The 15,412-nt window shown below is 49.0% G+C and overlaps 1 long non-coding RNA gene across 2 annotated transcripts; it reads left to right on the forward strand.

Moving 5' to 3' along the window:
- Positions 1-3,686: 3,686 nt before the first annotated feature.
- Positions 3,687-14,816, forward strand: LOC121099765. 2 transcript variants are annotated; one of them, XR_568885.2, is made up of 4 exons: positions 3,687-5,121; positions 9,924-10,069; positions 13,661-13,765; positions 14,608-14,816. It is a non-coding gene; the product is annotated as an uncharacterized LOC121099765 (long non-coding RNA). The 2 variants fall into 2 exon arrangements; XR_005835400.1 differs by lacking the exon at positions 3,687-5,121 and adding an exon at positions 8,317-9,775.
- Positions 14,817-15,412: the final 596 nt, after the last annotated feature.

A 15,412-nucleotide genomic window follows, 5' to 3' on the forward strand; every position in this document is an offset into this window, starting at 1 on the left:
GAATGAGAGAAAGGGACAGAAGCAATATTTGATGCAATAATGAGCAAGAATTTCCCCAAATCAATCTTGGACACCAAATCACACATCCAGGAAGCTGGAGAACACCATGAGTATAAATGCCAAAAGAAAAATGAAACAAACTATACCTATACCTAGGCATATAATATTCAGACTGTTGAAAATCAAAGGGAAAGAAAAAAATCCTGAAAAAAAAGAAACGGAAGGGGAGTGGGGAGCACCCCACCTATAGAGGGGGCAAAGATAAAAATTAATTAAACTTCTCACAGACCGTGCAGCAAAAAGAGAGTCGAATGATATATTCAATGTGTTGAGAGGAAAAAAGTTACTTATTTAGCATTCTGTACCCTCAAAATTAGCTTTCAAAGTGAAGAAGAAATAAAGACTTTGGGCAAAACATATATGAAGGAATTTGCTGCTAGTAGACCTGTCTTGCAGGAAATGTTAAAAAAAGTTCTGCAGAAAGAAGGGAAATTATAGGTCAGAAACTCAGATCTACTATTAAGAAAGGAAAAGCATTGGAAAAGGAATAAACGACGTAAGCATTTTTATTTTTCTTATTTTTAATTGCTCTTAGAGATTCAGCTAACAGCTATTCAAAATAGTAGTAGCAACAAACAATGCATTTGATTATATAGATAGGTTTCTATACAAGTGAAATTAGTGACAGCAGTGATGCAAGGTAAAGAGGAAGGGATTAGGATTCTTTGTTATTATAAGGTACTTGCATTGCCTGTGAAGCAATTTAGTGTTATTTGAAAATGGACTTTGATTGTTTGTAAATGTATACTGCATACTCTAGGGCAATTACTTAAAAAAAAAGTTTAAAAAAAGAAGAAGAACATGTATATTAATGAAGGAGAGAAAATGGAATCATATAAAATGTTCAATTAAAACCACAAAAGACAGAAAAAGAGAGGAAGGCAAGAAGAGGAATTAAAGACAACCAATAGAACACAGTAAAAAAATACGATAAACATTAATCTAACTACATAAATAATCACTTTAAACATCAATGGTTTAAATGCACCCATTAAAAGACAGAGACTGTCAAAGTGGATTAAAAAACAAGACTCAACCACATGTTGTCTACACGAAACCCAACTTTAAATATGAATATGCACGAAAGTAAAGGGATGGAGAAAGATATACCATACTGACACTAATGGGGTATTAAGAGAGGCATTACATAATGATAAAAAAGTCAATTTCCCAAGAAGACATAGCATTCTTTAATGTGTACGAGCCTAAAAACAGAATGTCACAGTATGGGAGGCAAAACTGGTAGAGCTGCGAGGAGAAATCCAGGAAGCTCAGAAAACACTAGCAGGATAAATGCCCCCCATGCCAAAATATGAATCCACTATTATTACTGGAGACTTCAACTCCTTTCTATCAGAAATGGACAGATCCAGTAAGCAGAAAATCAGTAAGGACATAGTTGAAATCACCAGCACTACCAATCGACTGAATATAATTGACATCTATTGACTATTTCATCTAACAACAGCAGAATACACATAGCTCTCAAGCTCACATGAAACATTCACAAGGATAGATCACATTCTGGGCCAGAAAACAGAATTTAACACATTTAAAAGAATAGAAATCATATGTCTGCTCTCAGACCACAGTAGAATTAAAATCAAAATCAATAACAGAAAGATAGCTGGGGAGCTCCAAAATAATGGAGATTAAGCAACAGATGGGTCAAAGAAGAAATCTCAAAAGAAATTTAAGAATATTTCGAACCAAGTGAAAATGAAAATACAACTTGGCAAGTTTGTGGGATACAGTGAAAAAAGTGTTTACTGGGAAATTTTAGGAATACTAATAGTATTTACAGTATTGAGGAAAGATCTAAAATGAATAACTTAAGCTTTCACCTTAGGAAATGAGAAAAGGAAGAGCAAATTAAATCCAAAGGAAACAGAAGAATCGAAATAATAATTAGACTAGACATCATGAAATTGAAAACAAGGAATCAATAGAGGAAATCAATGAAAACAAAGCTGTTTCTTTGAAAAGATCGACAAAACTGATAAACCGCTAGCTAGACTGACTAAGAAAAAAGAGAAGACACAAAAACTAATATCAGAAATAAAAGAGGGGGCATCACTACAGATCGCACGGACATTAAAAAGATATTAAAAGAATACCGTGAACAACCCCATGTTCACAGATTTGATAACCTAGATGAAATGGACTACTTCCTTGAAAGACACAATCTGCTAAAACACACAAGATGAAACAGACAATATATCTGAATCAATAATAAATTGATAAAAAATTGAGTCAATAATTAATAAGCTTCCAAAAAAGAATGCACAAGGCCCAGATGGGTTCATTGGTGAATTCTTCCAAAGTCTGAGGAAGAAATTGTATCAACATTCTATCATCTTTTCCAGAAGATAGAAGCAGAGGGTATACTCCCTAACTCATTCTGTGAGGTCAACATTACCTTAATACCAAACGCAGATGAAGACGTTACAAGGAAAAAAACCCTATAAACCAATATATCTCAGGAACATGCAAAAATTCTCAAAAATATTTAGCAGAAATCTAACAATTTATAAAAACACTTATACAGCATGACCAACTGGGATTTCTCCCAGGTATGTTTCACAATCCATGAAAGAAGCAGTTGATAAGCTGGATTTCATTAATATTAAATACTTTGGCTCCGTGAAAGATACTGTCAGAAGAATGAGAAGACAAGTGACAGACTGGGAGAAAATATTTGCAAAGACATATCTGATAAAGGATCCAAATACATCAAGAAATTTAAAACTCAACATTAAGAAACTCAAATTAATTAATTCAAGCCCAATTACAAATAGACAAAAGACCTTACCAGACACCTCACCAAAGAAGATATACTGATGGCAAATAAGCATATGAAAAGATGTTCCACATCATATGTCATCAGGGAAATTCAAATTAAACAACAAAGAGATATCCCTGTAAACCTATTAGAATGGCCAAAATCCAGAACACTGACGGCACCAAATGTTGCCCAGGATGTGGAGCAACGGGAACTCTCATTCTGTGCTGGTGGGAATGCAAATGGTACGGCCATTCAGGAAGACCGTTTGGTAGATTTCTCTCAAAACTAAACATACTCTAATCCTATGATCCAGCAAGAGCACTCCTTGATATTTACTCAAAAGAGTTGACAACTATGTCCACACAGACACTTGCACACAGGTGTTTAGGGCAGTTTTTACTCATAACTGCCCAGACTCAGAAACAACCAAGATGTCCTTCAGTAGGTGGATGGACAAATATACTGTAGTTCGTCCAGACAGTGGACTCTTATGCAGCCCTAAAAATACAGGAGCTTGTCAAGTCACGAAAAGACATGAAGGAACCTGAACTACATGTTACTGATGGTCACATACGGTGTGAGTCCAATCACAGGACATTTTGGAAAATCCAAACTTATGGAAATGGTTAAACTATCAGGTGCCAGGGGTTGGAGAGAGAGGGGTGAATAGATGGAACATGGGGCAGTGAAACTATTGTGTATGATGCCGTAATGATGGATACACGTCGTTATACATTTATCAAAACCATAGAATGTACAGCACCAAGAAGGGAAGGAAGGAAGGAAGGGAGGGAGGGAGGGAGGGAGGAAGGAAGGAAGGAGGAAGGAAGGAAGGAAAGAAGAGAGGAAGAGAGGAATGGAAGGCAGAAGAGAGGGAGGAGGGGAAGGAAGGAAAAAAGAAATCAAACTGCGTCCGTCACAGCACAAGGCACAGGCATGAAGCATGGTGTAGAACCTTCTTTTGTTACGATTTGCCTCCCAAACCCCCTCTGACCAGCCCTTCTTCTTGCTGGTGAGGCACTTACAACACTATCATCGTTGGTGCGTCCCACCAGACCATTTACAAAGCACAATCATATATACATTATCTCATTTAAACTTCAAAATTCAAAGAAAACAGCAGTATCATTACCCCAACATCCTAAAGAAGAAATGGATCCAGACGGGTAAATTCATTTCCAGGGGCTGTCCCCGGGGTGGGTGGGGGAAGCCTCCAGCCAGCCTTCCTGCTCCACTTGCCTCCTCCTCCTTTCCCAAGCTGTCCCAATCCCCAACATGTTCTTTAGTGTCTCTTTTCCTCTTCCAGGGTCTAGTCAAGGATGACAGCAGCTGTGTCTCTTTAGACCCCCCTGCATTTTGTCTTTTACAAGCCAGATGCTGTCGCGTTGTCCTTGCCGTCATGACTGCCTGAGTTCCGTCTGACAGCTCACGGAGGGGCTGTGCTGCCGCTGTCACCTCCAACCCGAAGCTCAGGCATTGGGAATGCTCCCTGACTCAGAGCCTGACTCGCTTCTGTGCGGGGGCCCAGGGTTTAGACAAGTCAGGGAGGGGCACTTGGGGCTGCAGAAGTCCACGAGCAATGCTCCTGGGATGCGGAGGAGGGACCACAGAGGGGACAGTGCAGCCCTGGGGTCCACTCCCACCCCCCCTTTTGTCTCTGTCTACCGAACTCTTGTTTACTTGCGGGCACAGCACCCGCTCACTGCGTAGACACGACCAGACCTCTGCCAGGCATCGCTTCTCCTCCCTCAGATCAGCTTCTGCCTCCTTCCACACCTAACTTCCTTACCTCTCCACTGGATAAGAAACAAGATCGGTGCTTTTCCTTGTGTCCCCAGTGTGGCCAGGGTACTGGAGGGCGCTTCGTGTCTCGCTGCAAAGCATCAGGTTTGAGTATCGCCTTATGGATTTATCTTTGCTCTACAAACATCTTTGCTCCTCCCCAAATCAGAGTCTTCGCCAGCAAAGCTCCTCTGACCCATATTAGTCCCAGGAAATACAGAGCAGGTCTCCCTGGCGGTGTCAAGGCTCTGGGTGACTTGGCAATGATACTGTTTCAACAAGATTTCAGGGATGTTTCTGCGCTCAGACTTTCTAGCCCATTTATTTATTCCTTCTTTCATTGCTTCATCATGTTTTTGGGTCTGCTGGGGACCAGACAGGCAGAGATGGTCTCTGGATCCCTCCTCCAGTCTCTTCCTGTGTGTGACTATGAGCTTGGCCATGTGTTCGCCTGGGTGACCTTGTGAAAGTCCCCTAACCCATCTGGGTCTCAGGTAACTCTTTGTCTTGTTTCACGGAGTAAGTAAGGAAATGCATGTAAGGTGCTCATCAAAATGCTGGGTGGGTGGCACTGTCCGGGACCCCTTCCCTGGCTTTCGTTTATCGGTAAGCTGAGCTACAGGTCCCGGAGGTAAGAGCCACGACCTACCGAGCATCTGCTCTGTGCCAGCCATGGAGCTCTGCGTGTAGGAGCAGAGTCCCTTTTCATCTTTGTGCTGACCACCCAGGTGAGTGTTTTTATGGGTATTTCGGAGAGCGAAGTGACGGGTTCCAAATCCTTGGCCTTCGGGACTCCAGAGTTCTCTTTCTGCGCTGCTCTGTGGGGTCTTAGATCTCCTCCAAGGCCCCTGTTGGCTTTAGCAGGCTCTGTGAAGAGGGAAGGCACAAGGCTGCTGGGAGTGGGGTGAGGGGTATGGGCTCCCCTGGTGGAGCTGGTAGTAGTTCTGGGATTATCCTCTTGCAGACATTTAAAAGAGGTTTCCAGCAGCAACGGTGAAAGCCAAATGGGGTTTCCAATATCCAGAAAACACAATTTACCAGATAATTCCCATCCCTGGGCACTGTCATTATAGTAGGGGTTTTGTTCAAAGGCTGTTTTGCATGGTGGGGGGGGGTTTGACTTGTCAGGATTGTCGCCCTGGCCAGAGCCCAGTCCTTCCATCTCAGAAGGCTGAGTGGCCAGGTGGGCCTGATTCCTTCCGCCTCGCTCCAGGTTGGGAAGCCAGGGCATCCGGCTTCCCTTGGGGGGGGTGTTGAATATGAGTTTCTGCAGGTGTGTGTGCGTGCTGGGGATAGGGAGTTGGCAGCTGAAGGAAGGAATTGGGCTGCAGGCTCTGTGCCCTGGGGAGTCACCTGGAATCTGCCTCAGTCTCCTCTTCTGTAAAACGGTAGTAGTCACCGGTTCTATTTTCATAGACTTGCCGGGATTCAGTGAGTGAATAGAGAACACTTAGAAGATGCCAGGCGAATAAGTACCGTATAAACTAATGTTTACATGTTGCGAAGCCCAAGAAGTGGGAAGAAAGGCCGCTCCCCTAAAAAAGGTCTAGAATCTTGTGAGGTTGGAGCTCTGAGTGACCTGATCCAAACCTGAGTCAGCGAGTGACTGTACCAGAGTTGAACCCCGTATCCCCATCACAGGGCTTTCTCTGTGGAGACTTCATCTTCTGAAACCCAAGTCCAGAGCTCATATGGGGTCGCGTTCTCTCTCAAACTTCCCTGTATAGCCTTTTACATCTGGCAGCCACCCTCTCAGAGAAAGAAGAGCTCCTGTGTGAGTCATGCCTGTGAGGCTTTTGGGGTAGACCAGAAGCCCGAGCCCCGGGGAGGGCTCCCACAGGTGAGCGGAGATGGCCCCCTCCTGCTTCCTGCCTCTCCCCCCTGGGCAGGGCACCCTCAATAGACTCTTTGTTCTCAGGACTCGCCCCAGCCCCGCCCAGTGTTTAACTGTCCCACAATCTGGGCTCAGAGCTTTACTTAAGCCACCAAGCCCTTGCATCAAAACCACAAGAAGAAAACCACATGCCCTTTGAATTGGGCTGTTTTCTCTTGTTTTGTTTTGTCCTTTCTTTCTTCTTGCCTCCCTCTTCCCTTCCTTACCCCCACCCCCCCACCCCAACACACACACACACCCCCTTTCTCGCCACAGCAGCTTTCCCATCAGGAAGCTGTTTCCCGGTGTCACGAAACAAGGCTGCTCAAGATTGGGTCCAGGAACGTGTAAGCAAAGGGGTGCCCATAGCCCTTAGGACACCCAGGGGACCAGCTAGCCCCTGTCTTGGACCTGGGGGCTCACCTCTGCTGCTGTTGGCACTGTCTGAAGGCAGGGCGGGGCTGGGATGGGAGCTGCCTTGGATTGGCGCTCCTAGGGCCAAGTGGCAGTGACCCAGCCTTGCACCCAGGGGCCTTGGTCAATGCCAGGCCTGTGGCCTGCAGGATCTGGTGAGGACTGTGGGATTAGTGCTGACAGCCTGGCTCCCCTTGGAGCTGCCCACACTCAGTGGAATTCTGGCCTTGGGAACACAGGCTGGCCTGTGTAAGACTGTTGAGTCCTTTGCAGGGTGGGTAGGGAGAGAGACAAGGTCGGTGGAGCAGGGGAAGGGGGAGTTCCATCAGGATAGCCGGCTCCTTAGTCTGAATTCTCACTGCAGGTGAGACCGTCGTAAAATACCTTCTGAGGAAGAGAAGACAACGTGCCTTTAACACAGAAAGGTGTCAAGGCACCAGCCTGAAGTCAGAGCAGAGTGAGATGGGCTTTACTGGGGCTCATAGGTTCAATGCTTGCTGGGGCCAGGCAGTGGATAAATATGGGAAGAACCAGATGTAAGGGATAGGATACATGGCTGGCTAGATATCTAATTTAAAATTTTTTTTTAATTTTAAAAACAACTTTTTAGCCAAATAAAACATATTTCCTGACCAGATACACTCCTGAGGCTGTGAGTTACCAGCCCTCTTGTATGCAATCTACACTTCTGCTATTCTGACCTAGACGTTGTAAGGGAAAGTATCAGAGTCCCGTGATAGTTTCTTCTTCTTCTTCCTCTTCCTCTTCCTCTTCTTCTTCTCCCCCTCCTCCTTCCCCTCCTTCCCCTCCTCCTTCCCCTCCTCCTCCTCCTCCTCCTCCTTCTTCTTCCTCTTCTTTTTTTTTTTTTAAAGATTTATTTATTTATTTTAAGGGGGACCGCAGAGGGAGAAGGAGAGAGAAACCCAAGCAGACTCCTTGCTGAGTGCAGAGCCCAGTGCCAGGCTTGAACTCACACCCTGAGATCATGACCTGAGCCAAAATCAAGAGTCAGATGCCTAACTGACTGCACCACCCAGGTGCCCCCCCCCCCCGTGAGGGCTTCTTAAAACACAGCATGGGACTGGGCATTGGTTGAGGCAGTGGTTAAAAACACAAGCTTTGGTGTCCAGCTCTGATGACCATCCCTCCCTTGCTTCATTGTAGCTGTCTGATCACTGGATAGGTTACTAAACCTGGCTGGGTCTCAGTTTCCTCATCTGTCAAGTGGGAATAATGGGACCATCTATCCCCTAGGATGATGAGCCGTCTCCAGAGGGGTGTGGCTCAGTCAGTGGCTGCTGGGCCATACTGCACCCCGTCTGCTACACCCACACAAGGAGCTGAGTGCCTTGTGCCGAGGAGCAGTCGTCTGGTGGAGTGAGGGTTAATGTCTTCTGTGGTTCTGGTCCACAGCGAGAGGGGTGAGAGTCAGGCAAGGTCAGATCCGCACAGACCGTTTCCCTGTGAGCACAAAACAAACAGTCTCTTTGCAGCTGGGCTGTTCATTTGAAATTCAGCAAAGGACTGCTGCTTGGGGCAGTTTTGCCCTGGGGTCTTGGACTTTCTCACAGACCTCTCTTGCTCATTTCCAGCTGGGGGTAGCCTGCCCATCTTAGGAAGCAGTGGCCCATTTGCCCTCGATCTTAGCAGAAGAAGTGGGTGGACCTAACTCCATGGGGTCTGGGAGGGGCGGAGGAACCCATACTTCTAAGTGCCCTGGAGATATTTGACGGAGGGGCTGAGCACTGCTGCCCTCCCCCCACAGGACTGTGCCCTTGCCCTTGTTACTTGCAGCCTCCTTGAGGGTAGAAACTATCTGATCTGCCTGGGTTGTCACAGCTCCTAATAGCATCCTGGATAAAGAACAGGCTTCGTACGGGCTGGAGTAACTACACCACACCCTGGGAAGCAGGAGCACAGAGACAGTCTTCACTTTTCTAAAAGGAATCTCTATTTCACAAAACATGAAAAGAGTACTTCATTTTATTTTTTTTTAAGTTTTATTTATTTAAATGATCTTTACACCCGGAGTGAGGCTCGAACTCACGATCCGGAGATCAAGAGTTGCCCTTTCGACTGAGCCAGCCAGGTGCCCCTACAAGGGTACTTTAAATAGAAACTGCTTTGGTTATTGAACAGGAGATTTTGAGGACCTCAACCCTAACCGGTGGGCAAGTTGATTGGCGCTGGCCTCCCGCGCCTTCTCCTTCCTGGCCCCCTCTGCAGTTCGCGTCCCACGGTCCTTAATCACAGCGAGCTCACGAGGACTGACGTGCTTTGCCGTGGACAACCTGCTCCGTGCTGTGCAGCTTATCGCATTCCACCATCATAGCCGCTGGCTGGCCAGCTGTTCTTGCCCCATCTTACAGAGGAGAAGATGCAGGAGGGAAGAGTCCAAAATTACTTGCTCGTAGGAGGGGCGGAGTCAAGACCCACCCCAAGCCCGAGGGCTGAGCCACTGCTCAGTACCAGCTCTTAGGACGCACACCAACTCCTCCACAAAGGCCTTCCTGACCCTCAACAGAAGGGAATGTCCCATTTCTCTGGCTCCCGGCAATCTCTTCTCCTCCCGCCCTGCACTGTGCCCTGGGCGGCAGCCACTGCCTGCCCCCTTCTCCCCCCAGCGTTCACGCAGACCCCGAATCGCCAGGAGAGTGGGGAAACTTGTCCCACTCCTGCATGCTTTCCCAGCAGAATCCGTGCCAGCCCCCCGGGCCTCACCAAGTACTGAGTTCCTGGCCTTGTTTCCTGCCCCTGAAGATGGCACCGATGTTCTCCAAGGGGGAGTCTGGCAGAAACACAGAATTTTCGGTGGGAAGCTCATGCTGTCCAGCGTTCCAGGCAACACCCTGAGGTGTTCTGTGAGGCTGCTTTAATCCTGACATAATCTGGGAGCAAGCAGGAGGGTCCCTATGGCCTTATAGTCCCCTAGCCACCTGCCTAGGCTCCTGAAAGGCCCCCCGCCAGCCCTGGAGGGCATCCCGAGTTTTGGCCCTTCTCCTCTCTTAGCCAGTGCTGGACCCACGCCTGTTTCCTGCGGCCCTGTGTGCAGACCCGCTGAAAGAGGGACAACAGATCCCAGCCTGGCCTCACCCTGATCACTGCAGGCCTGAGTACGCCACGTCCCTGCCCCTTCCTTCGTCAGCGGAGCAAAGGTAATAATAATAAATTAACCTGGAACCCTCGGCGGTTCATCCTGGACTTTGCACCCAACGTCTCCCTGGCTCACACTGGCAGGCCCCAGACAGTAAGCAGAGGTCATTATTATCGTTCTCACATGCAAAGGAACTGAGGCTCAGACTAGTTAAGGGAAGAGGCAGGGATGCAGCCTGGACGCCCCTCAGAGACAGGGGCCTTGTGGCTGGGGAGAGCTTGCCCGGACTGAAAGCCAGCAGCGTCTTGTCCCTGGGCCGGCAGGGGTGCGGCTTTGCAGCAAACCTTGGCAGCCACTGGAGCATCCCTGGAAGGGACAGAGTCGTCAGACTGTGATAAAAGTGGCCCCACCTGAGTGCCCACTCCAGACCCTGCCCAGGGACTCCACAATTACGTGGGGGATACAGGAGGTGAGTAGTTTGCTTGACTCTGCTCCAGGACTGTTGTCAGCTGCTCCCCAGGCCGCATGGACTTGGCAGCCAGTTTCCAGAAAGGGTCTCATGCCAGCAGCACCTACATCACCTGGTGAACCCAAAGGAACTTTCCTGCAGTGCCCACTGGAGGATGGGCAGGCAGAAATCTAACTGCTGTCTTCTCTCTCTCAATCTTTCTCTGTCTGTTCTCCTTTTACTGGGAAAGAGGTGTGGACAAGAGGGAGGGGTACCATTATATCTCCCTTTGCGGTTTCTGCCTTGCATTTGGAACATTCCAGCTCAAACTATCCATGGATCGGATTCGCTGGGAGAAATGAGATTTTACAATCTGGGGTACCAGGGTGACCCACTGTTTACCAAGATAGATGAGTCTTGTGGGGCCTCCAGACACCTCCTTCCATGCTCTGAATTATGTGCCTCCTTTCTTTCGGACACTGTCTACCCCCCAGGCACCACTCTGTTCATCCATCCTGGCTTGGGTCATGTGTCAACCATGAGCGGCTGGACGGGGCTCCTTGTGGCTCAGCTGCACGGGGACAGCTCTGGCCTCTAGATCTGGCGTATGGCAGGCCTTCAGAACAAATGGTGTAGCTTGTACTTGACAAGGCATGGTGCCTATCTGAGATTTAGAATCCTTTTATTTTTGTAGAATCTTAGGTTATAGAATCTTGCCCAGCAGATGGGAAGCTTGGGTTTCCATCTCTGCACACATTTCCCCTAAATCCAGAGTTTTGGATATCCGAGTGTAGTGGGCTGTGGGATTACTTAATGGGTTGGAGATATTCTATCCCATTCAATGCATACTCATGAGGAGTCTACCATGTGCCAGGCACTGTGCTGGGCCCTGAGGGTGTAAGGCAAGCCCTGGGTGTGTATACGGCTGATGCCAGACCCAGAATCAAGGCGGGAAGCATGCTTCGTCTATTACACTTCTGGGTGGATTTTCTCATTGTTAACCAGATCTACTATGGGAGAAGTTGGGGAGTTGGGCCACAGCTGGGCCACAGTTGGGAGTCTGAAGGGACCTTAACCATGGGCACTCTTCTGGGGACTTTCTGGATTGCTTCATCCTTGGAGGCCCAGTTCGAGTCCTACCTCTGCTATGCAGTTTACCTTTCATTCATTCATTCATTCATTCATTCATTTATTCATTCATTCATTCAGCAAATAGAGTGTCAACTGTGTGTAAGATTCTAGTAGGGCATTCTAGTAGGGCAGATTCCTCCATTCAACAAGTACTGACAGAGGGCCCATCAGGATCTGGGCACCACATCAGGCTCAGGGCATAGGGCCAGAACTAGACTGATGTGGGTCCTCCCTTTCCAGTGAGTTAAGCCCAGTGACAGACACAGACGTGTAACTAGCCAATCCCACGACCCTGTGCTCAGGGGCACAGTGAAGGGAAGTTCGGGGAGCAACGGAGCACGCAGATAGGCAGGCTTCCACCCCCAGCCAGAGGCAGGGACTCACCTTGTACCTAAGTAATCATAAGAGGAGGTGGTGATGGCTCGATCTCCCCACCCCCAAGCCCCCCCACCACCAGAAATGCAGACTGGGATTAGAGCTCCCCCAGGTGTGGAGAGGGCTTCCTTGAAAGGTGGGCTTTGAGTTGGGCCTTAAGTCTTCCAGAACAACTCCAGCCCAGCCTAGTCGTTCTCCAGAAGCACTCCCGGGCTGTGTCATAAAGTTAACTCAATTTTTAATGCTGTGATTGCACAATTATCCTCCGTCTTCCTTTGTCCTGTTTCACGTGTGTGTCCCCTGCCCACCCTTACATCATAAAACCCTGCAAGCCTCTGAGGATCATGGCTTTTCTTGGTCCCACCCAGACCAGCTTGATGCTGGGGGCTGGACAAAGGGCACACGTGTGCGAGCTTGCATGGGTGGGCAGCTGCTCCCCGCTGCCTCTTGATGCCCTTTCCGGGACACATAGTGCCCGAGGGAAATCAGTGTGGTGCCCAGGGATGGGGCCTTTTAAGTAGGTTCAGGGAACAGCCTAGGCTCTGCCCAGGAAGGGTCTTTAAATAGAGCAGACGAACATTGTCACCACAGCCTGCGAGAGAATTCGCTTACGCTTTAGATTAGTCATTTATATTGGGAACATTAACTGAATTAAGCTTTGAATAAAAAGGACTATTTTCAGAACAGCCGTGAGGACAATTAAAGGACAGCATCCCCCCCTCCCATCCCCAAGATCTGCCATCAAACCACGTGGCTTCGTTTTGGAAGCCATCACATGTTCCAGTCATGCGGTGTGGAAGGGTGTAGAAGCAAGAAGTAAAAGAAGGGTCCTGCCCCCCCGCAGGAGAGCCCAGGTGGCCGCCAGCCACCTGCGGCTTCCCAGGTGCCCAGAGGCATACTGAGGGGCAGAGGTGGAGGTGGCGAGCCTCAATGCTGACTCCTTTGTCGAGGCCTTTGGAACAGGTCAAGCCAGGAGGCCTGAACTCAGGCTTGAGCTCTCCAGGGAGACGGGGCCTGAGCTAAAAGGTCTTCCAAGCTCTCCTGCCCTGAGCTTTATCAGTGGGAGGTATTGCCCCAGGGTCCCGGTCTGAAGACCTCTGCAAAGAATGTTCCTGCTGCTCCTAAAATATCTTCCCACCTATCTGCTTCTATGCGTGACATCACCTATAGACGAGGTTCATTCTTTTAGGTGAGGGTATGTTTTTCCTGGAGGTTCTTTGCAATAACACAGCTCCCTCCGGCAGGCAGCGGGCATCCTTCGTCGTTCGATGCACACCTACTATGTGCCCAGCGTGAGAGTAAGAGCTGGGGACCGAGCAGCAGCCACACCAAGCTCTTGCTTTCTTGGAGCTTCCCTTGCAGAAGGGAAGACAGACTGTAAACTAATATAGAGTCAGGGACATCAGACTGTGGAGAAACGCACAGTGGGGAGATGGGGCAGCGTGCTATTGCAGGTGGGGTGGGGAGGGAAGGCCTCTCTCTCGGCCCAAAGCTTTCAGCATGATGGCAGCCCAACCTTAAACCCCCCGCCCCCCGGGGCTGTAGAAGCACCCCGATTGTCTCCTAGAGTTAAATCAGTTGTTTCTGCTGTGGTCACATACTCCGTCTCCGGTTTGCTGTGTCCTATTTTATGTGTGTGCTCCTTGCCTGCATCTTATGTCATCAAGCCCTGACTTCATTATTTATCATTTATTACAGTGTCTCTGGACGCTTGAACAGAGACCCAGGAAGGTGAGCCTGAGCCAGTTGGATCTCTGAGCGAAGCTTCCAGGCAGAGGAACTGGCAAGTGTCAAGGCCCTGAGGTAGGGGATGCTAGCATCTTGGGAACAGCCAAGAGGCCAGAAAGCTGGGTGCAGGCAGGGGTGGAGAGGGGCAGTGGTAGGTGCTGAGGGCAGATTGTGGGGCCATGCAGGCGGTGCAAAGGGCCTTTGCGTTTACCGTAATGGCACAAGGAGCCATGGGAAGGCTCTGAGCAGAAGAGGGACCCATGATGATGCCTTAGAGACACTCATTAGCCATGACAACCTCGGGCGTTGCGTGAATCTCGGCTAGAGAGAAGGATGGCAGGGGCTGAGGGGCATCAAGGGCACTTCAGGCTAAGTGAGGGACCTGGGACTTTTTCATGAGGTTAGTAGGGCTCCATGGAGGATTTTAGAGTAAGGGAATTAGTCCTACCCTTCATCTTGGAATAGAGGGTGTTTGGCACAGAGAAAGGACGTCATCTATCCCAGAACACACAGCTGGATAATGGTGAAACTGGGATGGAAAGCCAGGTCTTCGCATTCCCATTCCACTACAGTGTGAGGTTTTTCCTGACGACGGAGAGGAGACGTTTATCGAGCAAATTCTATGTGCCCACACTGCTCAGGTGCCCCGCCTACCCCAACCTCTGACCCACCTGCCAGGTGGACACGATTATTATCCCCATTTTACAGATAAGAAAATGAGGCACGGGGTGAGGGGGGTTAAGTAACTTGTCTGAGGTTACACAGCTCATCAGAGCTGGGGTTTGAACCCAGGGAGCCTGCATCCAGAGTCTATGCAGGCAGTCAATGTGCTACAGGGCCTTGTTAAGGCTTTTGGAAATGTGGGGATGTGAAGGTGGGGGAGGGGGACCCAGGACGGGTTAACATGGTGTTTCCAGGGCCGAGCCAGCTCCAGACTTGTCTGGACTCAGGTCCTGTGCTTTGGTGCTAAGCCCGATCATTGGTGAGAGGACGGACTGGCTGCAAAACGTGGTGTTGGCTGTTGCTACATCGTCCGAGATCCGATGAGGGCCATGCTGCTGTTCCGGAGGCCGGAAAGGGCTCTGCTCAGAGGCTTTATAAAGAGACGTTTCCTTAATTACTTCAACCCTTGCTGTCCTGTGCTTTTCTCTTGGCTCCAGACGGCTTTCCACATGTGTTTCCTGGATCCAGGGCTGACAGCCCACCCAGCAGGGCCATAGTAGGGACAGTGCCCCAGGGGCTCTCAGAGACTTCCCCCTTCCCCGCCTACCCCAACCTCTGACCCACCTGCCGGATGGAGGCCCCCGAGCTCAACCTGACTGTGCGTGAGAACGATATAGAGAGTTCATAGAAAGTACTCGTGGCGGGGTCCTGCGCTCCACCAGATGCATCCAAGTCTCCGGGGTTGGCCTCAGGCAACAAAGGGTAACTTACAAAAAGCTTCCTGGGTGATTCTAATCTGCAGCTGAGTTGACAGCCACTGGCTAGACTCCTAATTATATATAGAAAAAGTGGCTTGTCCATGGTCACGTGGCCATCAGTGGCAGGATGCAAATGGAAATCAGATCTTTGACTCCTAGAACCAAGTCCTTTTCCAAAAGAAACATAGGTTGGAAAAGGCAAGTCACCCTGGGAGAGGCACTTGAATGTTAGTGCCCATAGATTTTTGGATGGTGGAGGGTGCGTCATGAGGCTGCAAAAGTGGGCTCAAGGGTGGGGAAC

Source organism: Ursus maritimus, unplaced genomic scaffold, assembly GCF_017311325.1.
Source record: "Ursus maritimus isolate PB19 unplaced genomic scaffold, ASM1731132v1 scaffold_18, whole genome shotgun sequence".
Lineage (NCBI taxonomy): Eukaryota > Metazoa > Chordata > Mammalia > Carnivora > Ursidae > Ursus > Ursus maritimus.